Genomic DNA, 16,000 nt, shown 5'->3' on the forward strand with positions numbered 1-16,000 from the left:
GTTGAGACTTGCAATTTAGGTCAAGGTCAAGGTCAAGGTCAGATTTATTTATATAGCACATTTCCAACAGCCGATGCTGCACAAAGTGCTTAACAATAACAATAAAATTAAAAACTACAGTGTAATACAATAATAACAATAGAAACAATAGAATAGAAGAATTGAAACAATACTAACTAATTCAGTACAATAATAACAATAGAAACAATAGAATAGAAGAATTGAAACAATACTAACTAATTCAGTACAATAATAACAATAGAAACAATAGAATAGAAGAATTGAAACAATACTAACTAATTCAGATAAATCCAAAATGCTTGGGTCATAATGTGTTAAAAGCCAGAGCGTAAAAGTGTGTCTTTAGTAAAGATTTAAATTGCTCAAGAGTTTGAGCAGATCTAATATTAAAGGGGAGACTATTCCAAAGTCTGGGACCTGCCACAGAGAAGGATCTATCACCACGAGATTTGAGGTTAGTCCGTGGAATGGACAACAATAGTTTTGAACTAGATCTCGTGGGTTTTCCTGGAGCATAGGCAGAGAGGAGCTCAGACAAGTAGGGGGGGGCTCGGGCGTTGAGTGACTTAAAAACAAAAAGTAAAAGTTTAAATTGGATCCTGTAGGGGACAGGGAGCCAGTGTAAAGAGGCTAAAATTGGGGTTATATGCTCTCTCCGTTTAGTACCGGTTAGCAGGCGAGCAGCAGCATTTTGAACCATCTGAAGGCGATGGATGGTGGCATGATCTAGGCCATAATACAATGAATTGCAGTAGTCCAGTCTGCAAGTAAGAAAAAGGTGGATGATACGCTCGAAGACGTCAGCCGGAAGGTATGGCTTTATCCTGGCTAGCTGTCTTAGCTGAAAAAAACAGGACTGAACTACTGCACTCACCTGCTTATTCAATTTAAAAGAACCATCAATGTAAACTCCGAGGTTTTTTACATGTGTTTTACAATACGGGGAGAGGGTACCCAACGTGCTGTCGATATGATTGAAATTGCCAAAAATGACAACCTCAGTTTTGTTTTCATTTAGCTGTAAAAAATTTAATGATAACCACTGTTTAACGTCGTCAAGGCAGCGTAATAAGAGCTGCGGTTGATCTGATCCTGATTTTAAAGGTAGATAAATCTGTAGATCATCCGCAAAGCAATGAAATGAAATGCTGTACCGCGAGAAGATGGAGCCCAATGGCAGCAAATAGAGTGCGAAGAGGGCGGGACCCAAAATAGAGCCTTGAGGAACGCCGTATTTAAGAGGAGCTAATTTGGAGTTGTGGGGGCCCATATTGACATAAAAGAACCTTTCTGTCAAGTAGGAGCGAAACCACTGAAGGGCAGATCCTTTTAGGCCAGCATGCGATTCTAGCCGTGATAACAGGATGTCGTGGTCAACCGTGTCAAAAGCTGCTGACAAGTCCAACAGTAAAAGGGCAGCAGGGCTGCCAGAATCCATAGTTAAGAGAATATCGTTAAAAATCCTTAAAAGTGCTGTCTCAGTGCTATGTAATGATTTAAAACCAGATTGAAATTTTTCTGAAATCATATTAGAATCGAGGTGTGCCTGGAACTGTAGATAGACCACTTTCTCCAAAACTTTAGATAGAAAAGGAAGCTTTGAGATGGGCCTGTAATTAGACAGAACAGTTGGGTCCAGGTTTTGTTTTTTAAGAAGAGGCTGAACTACAGCTTGTTTAAAGCATAGTGGGACGCAGCCTGTAGTAAGGGACGTATTAATCAATTTCAGAATAAAAGGGCCAACAATATTAAAAGTGTTTTTGAGCAAACTCGGGGGAAGAGAATCAGAGGGGCAGTGTGATGATCTTAGGCCACTAACTATCGCGGTCAGGTCCTTAAGGGAGACGGGATCGAACTGCTCTAAGACAGCTGAACACACAGGTGGAGGGCTTTGAACTGAGACAACAGACAACAAAACAAGGGCCCTAATCGATAAGATCTTGTTATTGAAAAATGCTAAAAAATCATCGCACATACTTGATGAAGAAGTAACTCCAGGATTATCACATAAACTAAAAAAGCGATTAAGAATGTTAAAAAGTAGAGAATGATTACATTTTTGTTACAGAACATGAGTCCATTAGAATAGAATAGAATAGAATAGAATAGAATAGAATAGAATAGAATAGAATAGCCCTTTATTGTCATTTACATTTACAACAAAATTGTGGAAATAATATATAAATAGTATTCAGCAGGAATAAATGACAAACAGGACGAATATATAGAAATCAATTTCTCAGATTACTCTGTGTGCCTTCCTGTCCTCAGTAGTGGCCTCTGCATAGCAGACACCCTGGCAGCAGAAGAGTGTGTTCTCCTGAGGAGCAGTAGAAAGCCAGCAGCAGCATCTGCTCCGGGTTTTTCTTCCTCAGAATACGGAGGAAGTACAGCCACCGCTGGCCCTTCTTTACCAGGACATTAGTGTTATGGGTCCAGGTGAGCTCATCAGATATGTGGTTGAAGGTGGGGACAGATTCCACCCACTTCCACTGATGATGAGAGGGGAGTGAACCTGTCTGTGCCTCCTGATGTCTATCATACGTTCAGCTTCAGGTTATTTCCTGAGCACCAGTTCCTTACCTCCACCCTGTACGCTGTCTCATCTCCATCTGAGATGAACACAAGCCACAGTGGTGTCATCGGCATACTTGACAATGATGTTGGTCGGGTGGATGTACAGTCATAGGTGTACAGGGCATACAGTAGGGGGCTGCAGCCCTGCAGGGATATGGTGCTGAGTGACAGTGGGGGCGAGAGGTTGGGGCTGAGTCAGACTAATTGAGGCCGTTGGTTAGCACATAAGCACAGAGCCCACTGCCCGTCCCTTGCTGGAGTCTTTGTTGTGGTCCTGGTGGTGTAGGGTCCGGCCTGGTGACTCCACTGAGTCATCTGGGATTTTTGCTTGGAGTCAGGATTCAGTTACAATCAGTAAAGTCTCCCAGACAGCCAGTTCTGCATCCCCACTTTTATTTCCTCTTCCTGCGCCATCTGCAGCGCTGTTGTCCCCGACAATAACCCACACAGTGCCCAATGGTCTTGCAATCTCAGGTGGCATACTGTTGGTCCAATCGAAGTAAAGTCCGGGTTCAGGCTGAGGTCAATGTCTATCAGTTCCTTTTTTTTTTCTTTCTTTTTTTTGACACACTGACATTTTATTGTCTTACAGAGCAGCTCAGTCGTAACGAAACCAAAACATTAATATCCTTGAAATTCCAGACAGACGGAAGCTGCCCTTTTCTTTCTGCTAGTGAAGTGTGTGTTGTGACCAAGATCCCAAACCTGTAGACGAAAGGTACTTTCAGTATCTCCCGATTATGTTAAATAAACCCTGAGTTGACTTGAAATGATGTCCATTTTGTTCAGCAGATAGTTTGATGCAAAGGAAATGTGCAAGGATGCCTCAATTGAAGGTAACACCTGTAGCTGTTGGTGTCAAAATCCTTAAATCTTCATAAGAAAGAGTGAAAATTTGATCTACATTAAAGGAATTACAGGTGAAAGTTTAAACGGGAAACAAAGGCAAATAGATTCAAAGTTACAACAGGCAAAGACAATGCTTTTATTTGGAATCACGGGTCGAGTTGTATGGCGGCAGTAACAGTGGACATGGTCGGCAAAGAAGAATAAGCCGGGTTTTGTCGGTGAAAACGTTAGAAGCTGACATATCAAGGAGTTCTTCAAGATAATTTAAGCCCATTCGTGTAAAACCACACCTTACAAGAGTAAGGCAGCCTGATCAAAGCCACATTTGAATCCTACTTAAATGTTGTGGGATTGAGCAGTGACTCAACTTGGGTTAACATCACTGGGTAACAACTGGCTTTCTGTACATAGTCTTTAAAAGTAGAAATATGTAAGAAAAATTGTGTGACTATTTGTGTGTTAAGTACAGTATATGTCCTGACAATTAATTTGACTTATTTTATTAAAAAGGAGAAAAAAAACCTGTTGGTAACAGACCTTACGTCATACTTTTGCTTTGTTATTGTAATCTAAATACTCAGGCCATCTCTGTTTCCACTGCAAGCAAAAAGCATAAAAACACAGACAGTCTGAAGCACCTTTGGGTGGACGTAACCCAGGTGAGTAAGCCCAGACGTACAGTAATGAGCACTTCTCGTCTATGTTCCTTCTTCATTTGTCATTCGGGATGACATTGAGGCCAAAGGTTACAGCGTGAATGATAATTATCGAGCGTTAAATGCGTACTGGCCTCTGCGAGCGTGGGCGTACCAAAGTTTGCCTGTGACGGTAACACTCCTGCTCTTGAACGGTCTGTGTGTTTTGTAAAACAAGCAACCTTGTTTTTAAGGGAAGTTAGTGTTAACCGAAAGAAGCTGTACAAGACGTAGTAAGTGTGTGTGTGACCCACAAAACACAAACTGCAAACGACAGAGCTCGTGCCATGCATCCACATGCTTCCCGCCAGCCTGCATACTATATAAAATATACTGCTGTTTCACAAGTTTGGCAAAAAATAAACACAGTCAGGCATAATTGTGAGCTTAAACATCACCCATACATACAGCATGGCAAATGTGAAGCGTGAGCGTGTGTGATTCATTCACAAACTGCTGCTCTTACGACACACAGCTAAACAGGAAAGACAATCAATCACACAGGCATCGACAGCAGCCAGAGGGTGAGCTCAGTGTGTATCCCAAAAACAACCGTCTCTGCAGCTCAGACTGTCTGTGTGTATTCTTACTATATGCATGTTTACACTCAGGACATCAGCAACAGCTGCAATCTGCACCAGTGATGCCCAAGTCGGGCCCAGGCTTACGAGTCAGATGTGCTGGCTGCAGAGCAGGAATCGTCTGTGCCACTAGAAGGTGCTTTGATTTATGTGATGGGACTTAAGCTGATAACACCAGAGCCCCAGAGCAGCATTCAGGAGGAAACTGTCAGCTTGGTGTTACTATGATTTCTTTGCCCTGCTACTGTTTGCAAGAAATGAAGCTGTTTGTTAAGTAGAAGCTGGCTGAGAATTCCTCCCAATAAAGACAGTGCATTTTTTTTTTTTTTTTGTGTCCCGTTTGGATCTTTAGCATCAGAATTGTTGTCTTAAGGCCAAGAAAGATGCCAAGCGGATTTATTTTACCAAGTGGATCATCATGGCCTTGCCATATTGGTCCATTTGATTGACCTTTATTATAATTATGAATTCATTTTATTTTCAGTTGCTACAAACGGGACAGACATGACTGGGGGACAGGACAGGGAGAGAGAATGAAAGAAAGAGAGGGAGAGAAAGAAAACCAAAGGGGAGAAGAGACGGTGAGAAGGGGGGGAAGAGAGGAAAAAAAAATAAACAAAGAAAAACAAAACACCTGGATCACCTGTATGGAGAAAAAAAAACAGAAGAGAAAGCAAACAACAAAGAGCAACATAATAAAAAAAAACGGCACCATCACAATAAACTAGCTAGTCATAGATATCAGTAGATACTAAATAATAAACGATATTGTGCAGCACGCAAGATAGACAGCGCACAATGTGCTTTGAGGCAGCAGCCAAGAAAGCTTTAGTCCGCGTCTGTGAATATCTGTGTGTACACCTGTGTGCACACCTGTGTGGATCAGCATGCTTGCATTCCAAAGGTTTCTCCATGTAATGATCTGCTAGAGAGTGTGGGGGGGCCATAGCCCCGTCCTCTATGGTATGAAGCAGGTATGGAGGAGATCAAAACTCCAGACATCCAGAGGCCCCCAGAACACAAGAGACCAAGGAAGACCAACAGAGGGGCAGCTGCGCCACTGTCCCAGTAAGAGCTGAGGAGAGTCCCAGATGAGGGCTCACTCAGCAGCCGTGGAGCAGAAGCCAGGGGGGGTTGCAGTGACACGCCCGTGAGCTCCGCCGGCAGCCAGCCGTGCCTGAGTGACCGAGCCCCAGGCCGAGAGGCAGGGGGCACCCAACCTCCGAAGTGGCCCGAGTGAGCCCCAGGCTCCAGGCCCTGATAAGCGGCCACCAAGGAGTGAGCCGGTGTGTACCCGGACGCCCACCCCCAGACACAAAGAACCACCAACGCACCGACACCTGAGGGAGTCCGCCACTGGCAGGGGAAGTGGTGGTAGGTGGAGATAGGCCTCCAAACCTTGGAGGGCCTGAGATGTCCCCAGAGAGGTGGCGCCTGACACCCAACCTGACATATAGACACAGACATACAGGCACACACAGACACAAACATCCATTCCCACCCTCATGCTCTCATGTCTATCATGTCTATCAGTTCCTGACGACTAAAAGGGATTAGCGGGATTAGCGCATTCCAGGAAGACACAACAAGACATAAAAAACACAAAAAGGCACACAGTAGCTGGGAGCTCTGTGCCTCTGCATTAGGGTGACCAGCCTCCTTATTTTACACTTGTTGACTTGTAAAAGCCTAAATGACATTTTTTATTTCATATTATTTATTACTTATTTCATTAACTGCACAGAGAAGGCATCGTTTAAATATGTTAAAGTTTTCTTTAAGCAAACAGTATCATTAAAGTTCTTCATGGGCCAAGTGTCGTCTTATTTGGAAATCAAAATATGGTCACCCTACTCTGCATGGGTCTGTACATGCCGCCACCTTGGATTGGAGATAATTGGTAAATTATTTAGTATTTTTTTCTTTTAATTTTAGACTACGACGTTTACAATCAAAGATGTAGCAAAGAATGAGATGGAAGAAAAATATAATGTTCTGCCTTCATCAGGATGTTTCATTCTCCTCTTAAAAGGGTATTTTCACATTGACTTAGTCTAAAATGCTAAGTAATGCTCTCCTCAGGGAGACTCACTCAGCTTCAGAGAAAACAACCCTGGGCCTGGGACATTAGGCTAATATTCAGCTGTTACCTCTTGGACACACTTTCTGCTTTTCTCATTTTCTTTTCTCTATACCTTCTTTGTAATGATTTGATAAGATAATTGCTTTACACTGTTGCAGTACCAGCATCCATTCTCTGTCGCTTATCCTTTTCAGGGTTGCCGGGGGCTGGAGCCTATCCCAACTGTCTTGGGGTGAGAGGCAGGTTACACCCTGGACAGATCGCCAACCTGTCGCAGCGCTAACACATAGACACAAACTGTTTGGACTCATATTCACACCTATGTGCAGTTTAGAGTTTCCAACCTAACCTAACTGCATGTCTTTGGACTGTGGGGGGAAGCCGGAGCACACACAAACACAGGGAGAACATGCAAACTCCACACAGAAAGACCCCGGCCTGAGGGTGGGATCAAACCTTCTTTCTGTGAGGCAACAGTACCTCAGGCAAAATTGTATTTAATATACATTAAAGACACAAATGGGGAGAAGTGCTCACAACAAAGAAAAACTCCTGTTCTTTAACTGGCAGTTTTTTTCTTTGTAAATTTGTCAAAATTCCAATTCAGTTTTATTAATACAGCAGCAAATCACAACAACAGTCACCACAAATGCTCTATATTGTAAGGTCGACCCTACAATAATACAGAGAAAACCCCAACAATCATATGACCCCCCATGAGCAAGCACTTAGTGACAGTGGGAAGGAAAAACTCCCTTTTAACAGGAAGAAACCTCCGGCAGAACCAGGCTCAGGGAGGGGCGGGGCCATCTACCGGGTCAAAACAGACGTAAGTCTTGTTTTCCCAGAGTGAAAGACAGACTTGCCAAAATCAGTAATGCAGTAACGCAGCCCAAAATTGCTTTCACAATGAGCAAAGAACAGCACTTACTTATGCATCAGCGCTACATGCTCTGTTGTATATTACATAGTCAGTGCCCTGAATACCATAAATCCTCAGTGATGTGAATGTGTATAGAGGTCTGAAAAAGTCGGTTATTTCTCTTTCTAAAAGCCATATGATCAAAGCTAGGATAAGCCTCAACACAGAATGCTAATGTTCATCTGAAAATATTAAATGAAAAATATCAGGATGTTTGGTAATACCTAGCTTATATTTTCTTTCTAGTGTTGCCATTACCAATATCATCAAGCATAAAATCGCTTTAAAGATCTACAGCTGTAGAAAACAGCTTATAAGGAATCTGTCAGGGTGAATTGTTAGATGTTTGTCATTTTTATGTTTACCATTCGTACATTGTTTTAACTCTGATGAAACTCCACTGTCCTTCCCCCCAGATCCTCGAGGTTCTACGTGGGGGGCTGTAGTCTTTTATCACAGACACATCCTTGTGCTTCTTTTGATGTAAGCTTCCTGCGTTTACGACCCTTTGGTCAGCAGGAGGTCTGACACACACACACACACACACAACACACACACACAGTGCCTTGTCTTTTGTAACCAAAGGGGGTTATGTGGGGAAGGTATGTGTTGTAAACTATTGTTTATTGTGTGAACGTTGTCAATAAAAGGGAGCGAGAGGGGGCCGTCGGAGAGGTCATTTGTGATGAGCTGAGACACCGACAAGGCCTCCCTTGCAAGTGAAACGATCGATCGCTGTTGCCTTGTTTTTCTTTCACGGGAATAAGTTCTGGGATCAGCGGGGTCTGACTTTAGACCCAACAGAATCAGTTACCATGGCTACTTGATCTGATCATTAGAAGTATGGCTTCCAGCTATGATGGTGTTAGATGAGAGGGCAGCTAATTTACCATCCTTAGTTAGCACGGTGCATTCACTGACCATAAGTGTGTTCATTTTAGAGATGGGTGAGAACATTGTAGGGGAGACCAGGTATGTTTATAGCACCTGTTACTCAATGGATTTTACACAAAATACCCACATTTGTTTACAATAAATGGCACCTATTCAAAACCCTGAAACAATGCCACAAACCTTGTGTGCCAACATTCCTTTTAAAAACCCACCCCACTACCAGGGTGGGTTGTAACATGAGGAAGAAGCAAAAACCAAAAAAGGGTTTGTATTCGTAGTTGCTCTGTCCTAGTCTCATCTGTGTGTTTTGTTAGTCCTTCAGTCCCACTGGTCATGTACCCGTGCCTGTCTGTTCTCTGTGGTTCTCTCCTTTGTCTCCCCAGTTTCTCATATCTCAAGTTCACGTCTGAGTCTCAGTGTGTGTTACTTCCTGTTTTATTTTGATAGTCTCCCGTTTCATGTGTATTATGTTTAGTTTTGCTTCCCTGGTCTCGTCAGTCTGATTCTGTTCAGCTGTGTTGTCCAGGTGTGTCCACTCTCCCCTGTTAAGTTACAGCTCGTGATGGTCAAATGAAGCTTGTATTTAAAAAAGGGTTCATTACTTGAAGCTTTTCAACATAGTCCTCTTTGGTGGCATCTGGGGGACATAAGTATGAAGAGCAGCTGGAATTAAAATTGTTCAATTCAATTCAATTCAATTCAATTTTATTTATATAGCGCCAAATCACAACATAAGTCGCCTCAAGGCGCTTCATAGATACAGAGAAAAACCCAACAATCATATGACCCCCTATGAGCAAGCACTTTGGCAACAGTGGGAAGGAAAAACTCCCTTTTAACAGGAAGAAACCTCCGGCAGAACCAGGCTCAGGGAGGGGTGGGGCCATCTGCTGTGATTGGTTGGGGTGAGAGAAGGAAGACAGGATAAAGACATGCTGTGGAAGAGAGACAGAGGTTAATAACAGATATGATTCAGTGCAGAGAGGTCTGTTAACACATAGTGACTGAAGAAGAAACTCCCAGTGCATCATGGGAATCCCCGGCAGCCTACACCTATTGCAGCATAACTAAGGGAGGATTCAGGGTCACCTGGTCCAGCCCTAACTATATGCTTTAGCAAAAAGGAAAGTTTGAAGCCTAATCTTGAAAGTAGAGATAGTGTCTGTCTCCTGAATCCAAACTGGAAGCTGGTTCCACAGAAGAGGGGCCTGAAAACTGAAGGCTCTGCCTCCCATTCTACTTTTAAATACTCTAGGAACAACAAGTAGGCCTGCAGAGCGAGAGCAAAGTGCTCTAATAGGGTGATATGGTACTACAAGGTCATTAAGATAAGATGGGGCCTGATTATTTAAGACCTTGTATGTGAGGAGCAGGATTTTGAATTCTGGATTTAACAGGAAGCCAAAACAGGAGAAATCTGCTCTCTCTTTCTAGTCCCTGTCAGGACTCTTGCTGCAGCATTTTGGATCAGCTGAAGACTTTTCAGGGAGTTTTTTGGACATCCTGATAATAATGAGTTACAGTCGTCCAGCCTGGAAGTAATAAATGCATGAACTAGTTTTTCAGCGTCACTCTGAGACAGGATATTTCTAACTTTAGAGATGTTGCACAAATGGAAGAAAGCAGTCTTACATATTTGTTTAATATGTGCGTTGAAGGACATGTCCTGGTCAAAAAATGTTGACAGCTTTAGTTTAATGTCATGTGATGTCGAGCTACTGTTGCAGTGCTTTAACTATGTATCTTTAGGGGGTGAAAAAATGATGTCTAATTGATTAAAAAATAATTTTGATGACTAAAGCACCCTTGTTTAAACATGGTGTGGTCTTCCTTTGCTTGTGAATTCTTGACGTTTGATATAATAATGGAACTGAAACTGTCAGAAATGAAGACAATGTTGGCGGTGATGTTGCATTATTCTTCATAATACCCTTCCTTCTCACAGATATGCCCAAGGGTCATATATCAGAATGTATTTTCTTTGTTCATGTCCTAACCCCTCCTAAATTCTGACTTCTAAATAAAGAATAAAGAAAAATAAAGAATAAATAAAGAAACCAATGGTTACCTTGGGGGAGTTTAAGTCCATCTCAAAGGTTTGAGAGAATAACTCTTTTAGTCAGTGTGATTGTTTTTAATGTCACTCTTAATGATCTGTTATTGTATATTGTTCACGTGATTGTACAGGATATTATATTTGTTTTAATTCTTGTATTTTTTACTTTTGCTGCCATGATGCCAGGTCTCTCTTGGAAATGAGATTGTTAATCTCAATGAGATTTTTCTGTCACAGTCTGCTGTGGAGTTTCAAAACCACTCCCCAAACAAACAAAGACCTCCAGTCCAAGAGTTCAAAAAGTCCATAGGTTCCACCGCGACTCCCCCGATGGCCATATAGCAGTTCCACAGGCCCACTGCGGTTTCAGCGGTGGCGGAAAAACTGTTCTGGTGACCGACCCGGCGGGCAGCAATGCTGCAGAAACAGTTCAAGTGGCCTGAAACAGGTCTGGTGGCAGCGGCGTTGCGGCTCAGGTGGCCTGCACCGTAGCAGCTCTGGAGGACAATGACGTAGCACAGCAAACGATCCATGACGTGCAGGCCGTGCTGGACGTGCAGGGTCAGACAAAGCAGGTTCAGGTGGCACAGGCATGGCAAGTGTGGACAGTTCGCTGACCCCTGGTGCACCGACCTCCGGCTCGGACTAAGAAGCCGTACGCTCAGCCTCTGGAGATGCCCTGGGGAGGATCTCCGTCTGCATGTGCTTCCCCTTATCTCATTAACTAGACTCTATTAACCTGTGTCTCTTTTTCCCGTCTTCTCTTTCTCTGATGACGTCATGTGGGTGTTTTTAAACCCTCAGTTGTCCTTAGTGCTGTGCTGTCTCATGTTTGTCTCCCATTGTGTCTCCCTGGCTTGGATTTATTACACCGCAGGTTTAATCTTCTCTGAACTTGCTGCTGCCACCCAGATAAAGGTTTGCCTTTGAGTCCATTTCCTGCTTCATAGTGATGGTATGATGAGGCCCCTGTGAATGTGTTGAATCTTGTTGCTTTGCCAAAAAGTAGCTCACACGAAGTGCTGACATGCTGGTCATTTGATGTACAGCAGCCCTGCAAGGCTACTTACAGTTGATATGAGGTCCTATATAATTAAAATGTATATATAAGCATCCACTCTGAGATTGATTTAGGAAGATGTGTGAAAATGCTCCCTAACTACTGACATTTTTCGCCTTTCTGGTGGCTCCATAATGTGCTTACAATCTCCTTGCAAGCTTGTGATTCTGTCATGTTCATTTTCCAAAAGAGTAGCAAACTCAAAGTATACGTTTTGTAAATTTATTAAAGAGTTGAAGGTTCAAGTTGCAGAGCGCTGAGGCCTGATAAGGTTGGGTTGCCTTTCACTGGCCACCCTCACCAGACCAGCAAACTCATCAGCTTTGTTCCTAACCAGGGACGGTGAGCCAGGAGCCTCTCACCTCAGACCAGCTGCCATCTTTCACGCTGGAACAGGATCTGGGATTGCCTTAGCCTGAGCGACATCTAGTAATCTCCTAGCTCTCCAGCTGCAACATCACTGCTGATGTTATGTAAGGGCCACCTCACTGCACTGTGGACCGAAGATTCTCCCTCCTTCTTTTGACTCCACTGTCAGCCTTGCCATCATGGTCGGCCCCCTGTAGGGCCACTTCACTTCCTGGCAGACAACCTGAACAGTGTTTCTTGCACCAACCTCTGCCTCTTAGCCTGGCCTGGTGGTCTTTCCCACATCCTGACCTGGACTGTTTTTGTTTTGTTGGGGCCCTTAAACTCTGTGCAGTGTGTGTGCGTGCATGCATGCGTGTTCGATCTCGTTCTTGCACTGTGTAATGACATAGGCACCTGCATGTGTGCTCAAAGCTCTTTCCAGCGTGTTCAGAGATGGGTCACTATCACGTTACTCCTGGCTGATAAAGGTTTAAGGCCATTCGTTTTAATTTGAATGTGACTCATCCGGTGTGAGTTTTGCAGAGGCCTGAATTCACTAACTAAAGTTTTTAACAAGTCAAGTGGCTTTATTGTCATTTCAACCATGTGCAGTGGTACAGTACACAGTGAACAACGCTCCTCCAAGACCATGGTGCTACGTATAACAGACAATCAACACAGGACTGCATGAAACGCAAGTGTGCAAAAATTGCACAAAAAACCCTAAAAACAAAAACAGTGCAACACAAAGACAGAACAGAATGATACAGACACAACAGTGGGGTGGCAAAAGACTGAGCATTGTGCAAAAAGTGTGTGTGTGTGTGTGTGTGTGTGTGTGTGTGTGTGTGTGTGTGTGTGCGCGCGCGCTATTGTGTGCAGATAAGTGCTTGAGGCAGTGACATGTATGAAGGTCCAGTCACTGAGTGTTCAGGAGTCTGACAGCTGGGGGAAGAAGCTGTTCTGTAGTCTGGCAGTGAGGGCCCGGATGCTCTGGTGCGTCTTTCCAGATGGCAGCAGGTGAAGAGTGTGTGTGAGGGGTGTGTGGGGTCCTCCACGATGCTGGTGGCTTTGCGGGTATGTTACACCCCGGCCTAGGCAACCGGGGTGCAACGCAGGAAAATAAAAATAAGGAAAATAAAACCACGAAGGCCCTCCACCAAAATCCCAAAACGAAGGTGTCTCAAACGAAAATATTAACAAACCCATTCACAACTATTTACAACAGACTATTTATTTACAACAAAAACACCAAACTATTTACAACACGGGGGAGATCGCGACCATGACATACTGAAACACAAGGCTTAAATACATAGGAGCAATCAGGGAATGGACCACAGGAGGGAAACACAGCTGGGGCAAATTAGAACTGACGAGACAGGGAAAATGTAAACTGAACACACTAAGATAACACAGACTTTCAAAGTAAAGCAGGAAATACATAACAGTCACGCAAAAACAAAACACTGACACACCGAAACGTAACATTTCCCCCTACCCAAAAATCAAACATGTAACCCCAAGTGAAATGTTTGATCAAAACCGGATGAAGGCTGGTGGAGGCTGGAGCGGTCCCACGGACCCTCCAGCGAAGACGGATGAAGTCTGGAGCGGTCCCACGGACCCTCCAGCGAAGGCAGACGAAGGCTGGAGCGGTGCCTCGGACCCTCCAGCGAAGACAAACGAAGACTGAAGCGGTGCCTCGGACGCTCCAGCGAAGGCGGATGAGCAGCCCACCAGCTGCACACACGGACACGCAGCCCACCAGCTGCACACACGGACACGCAGCCCACCAGCTGCACACACGGACACGCAGCCCACCAGCTGCACACACGGACACGCAGCCCACCAGCTGCACACACGGACACGCAGCCCACCAGCTGCACACACGGACACGCAGCCCACCAGCTGCAGAAGGCTGGAGCGGTCCCTCGGATCCTCCAGCGAAGGCGGATGAAGGCTGGAGCGGTCCCTCGGATCCTCCAGCGAAGGCGGATGAAGGCTGGAGCGGTCCCTCGGATCCTCCAGCGAAGGCGGATGAAGGCTGATGAAGGCTGGAGCGGTCCCACTGACCCTCCAGCAGACGACGAAGGCTGGAGCGGTCCCTCGGACCCTCCAGCGAAGACAAACGAAGGCTGACGAAGGCTGGAGCGGTCCCACTGACCCTCCAGCAGACGAAGGCCGGAGCGGTCCCTCGGACCCTCCAGCAGACGAAGGCCGGAGCGGTCCCTCGGACCCTCCAGCGAAGGCGGACGAAGGCTGGAGCGGTCCCTCGGACCCTCCAGCGAAGGCGGACGAAGGCTGGAGCGGTCCCTCGGACCCACCAGCGAAGACAGACGGCTGAAGCGGTCCCTCCCTCGGACCCTCCAGCGACGGCGGACGGCTGAAGCGGTCCCCGGGCCCTCCAGCGAAGACAGACGGAGGCCGAAGCGGCCCTCGGACCCTCCAGCGATTGGACGAGCCCCCATATGTTACACCCCGGCCTAGGCAACCGGGGTGCAACGCAGAAAAATAAAAATAAGGAAAATAAAACCACGAAGGCCCTCCACCAAAATCCCAAAACGAAGGTGTCTCAAACGAAAATATTAACAAACCCATTCACAACCATTTACAACAGACTATTTATTTACAACAAAAACACCAAACTATTTACAACACGGGGGAGATCGCGACCATGACATACTGAAACACAAGGTTTAAATACATAGGAGCAATCAGGGAATGGACCACAGGAGGGAAACACAGCTGGGGCAAATTAGAACTGACGAGACAGGGAAAATGTAAACTGAACACACTAAGATAACACAGACTTTCAAAGTAAAGCAGGAAATACATAACAGTCACGCAAAAACAAAACACTGACACACCGAAACGTAACAGGGTACGATAGGTGTCTGTGATGGAGGGAAGAGAGGCTCCAATGATCTTCTCAGCTCACTATCCGTCGTAGGCTATTGCAATTCGATACCGTGCAGTATTTCTGCTGTTCCCTTCAATTTCAGCCCTCACCACCACCTTAGGGTTAAAGTCCCTCTGTATCTCCTTGTCAGAGCAACTTCCTGTCTGTATCACTGAACTAGATTTTTCCTTTTAATTCTATACTGTAAATTGCGCTGGTCTGTAACACAAACTTGAAACAACTGCATATTCTAATTTCCAACTCATCACACGCCCTCAAAGAAAGCATAACACAGAAGATCACAATAGACACCATAAGTTGTTTGCACAAGCAGGCCTCTAGGACATAGTTGTGTGTGGGTTTTATGAACACTGAACACTTTTACAGAACACTGAGGAAAAGTTTACACAAGTTTATTTACAAGTTTCTTTGAATGCAGAGAAAAACCCTGAAATGCAATGGAGTCTGAAAATGGGCAGAGCGGTTGTAGGCAAGTCCATGGTCTGCACTGAGACAAGGGTTAGAGCCAAAAACAAAACTTGGGATTAGCATCTTGCATAAGGATATTTGGCATGCAGCCTGGAGCAGATGGGGCTCAAACCACCAAGCCTTCGATTAGCTGGTGACCTGCGCTAGCTCCGGACCTACAACCACCCAAGCATAAAAAAGGTGCTACTATAAAAGGACTTTGAATGGGTAGCGGAGGTATGTTTGATAAAACACTGAGTAGAAAAGCACTATATAAGAACCACTCTGCTCTAAAGCAGTCCTCTAATCTGCACATAACTTCAGTGGAGCTGTGAAATAGTGGCAAAGTCAGTGGATTCCCAGATAGTTTCCCATCCTTTATCTAATCAAATGTCTTCATTCTGATCATGCCGCACACAGTCTGGAATAAAAGAAGGAAAAAAGGAGGCTGAATCCTAATAGCTGTTGCCCTGCTTTGCATTGCTAATGTGGTCAGAAAACTTTCAAACGAGGAAATAACTAAATGTGCAAATCAGGAAAT

This window comes from Aulonocara sp. 'chitande type north' Nkhata Bay, linkage group LG23, assembly GCF_057382095.1.
Source record: "Aulonocara sp. 'chitande type north' Nkhata Bay isolate Kocher_YH1m ecotype deep benthic linkage group LG23, A_spYH_male_GT1.1, whole genome shotgun sequence".
NCBI lineage: Eukaryota > Metazoa > Chordata > Actinopteri > Cichliformes > Cichlidae > Aulonocara > Aulonocara sp. 'chitande type north' Nkhata Bay.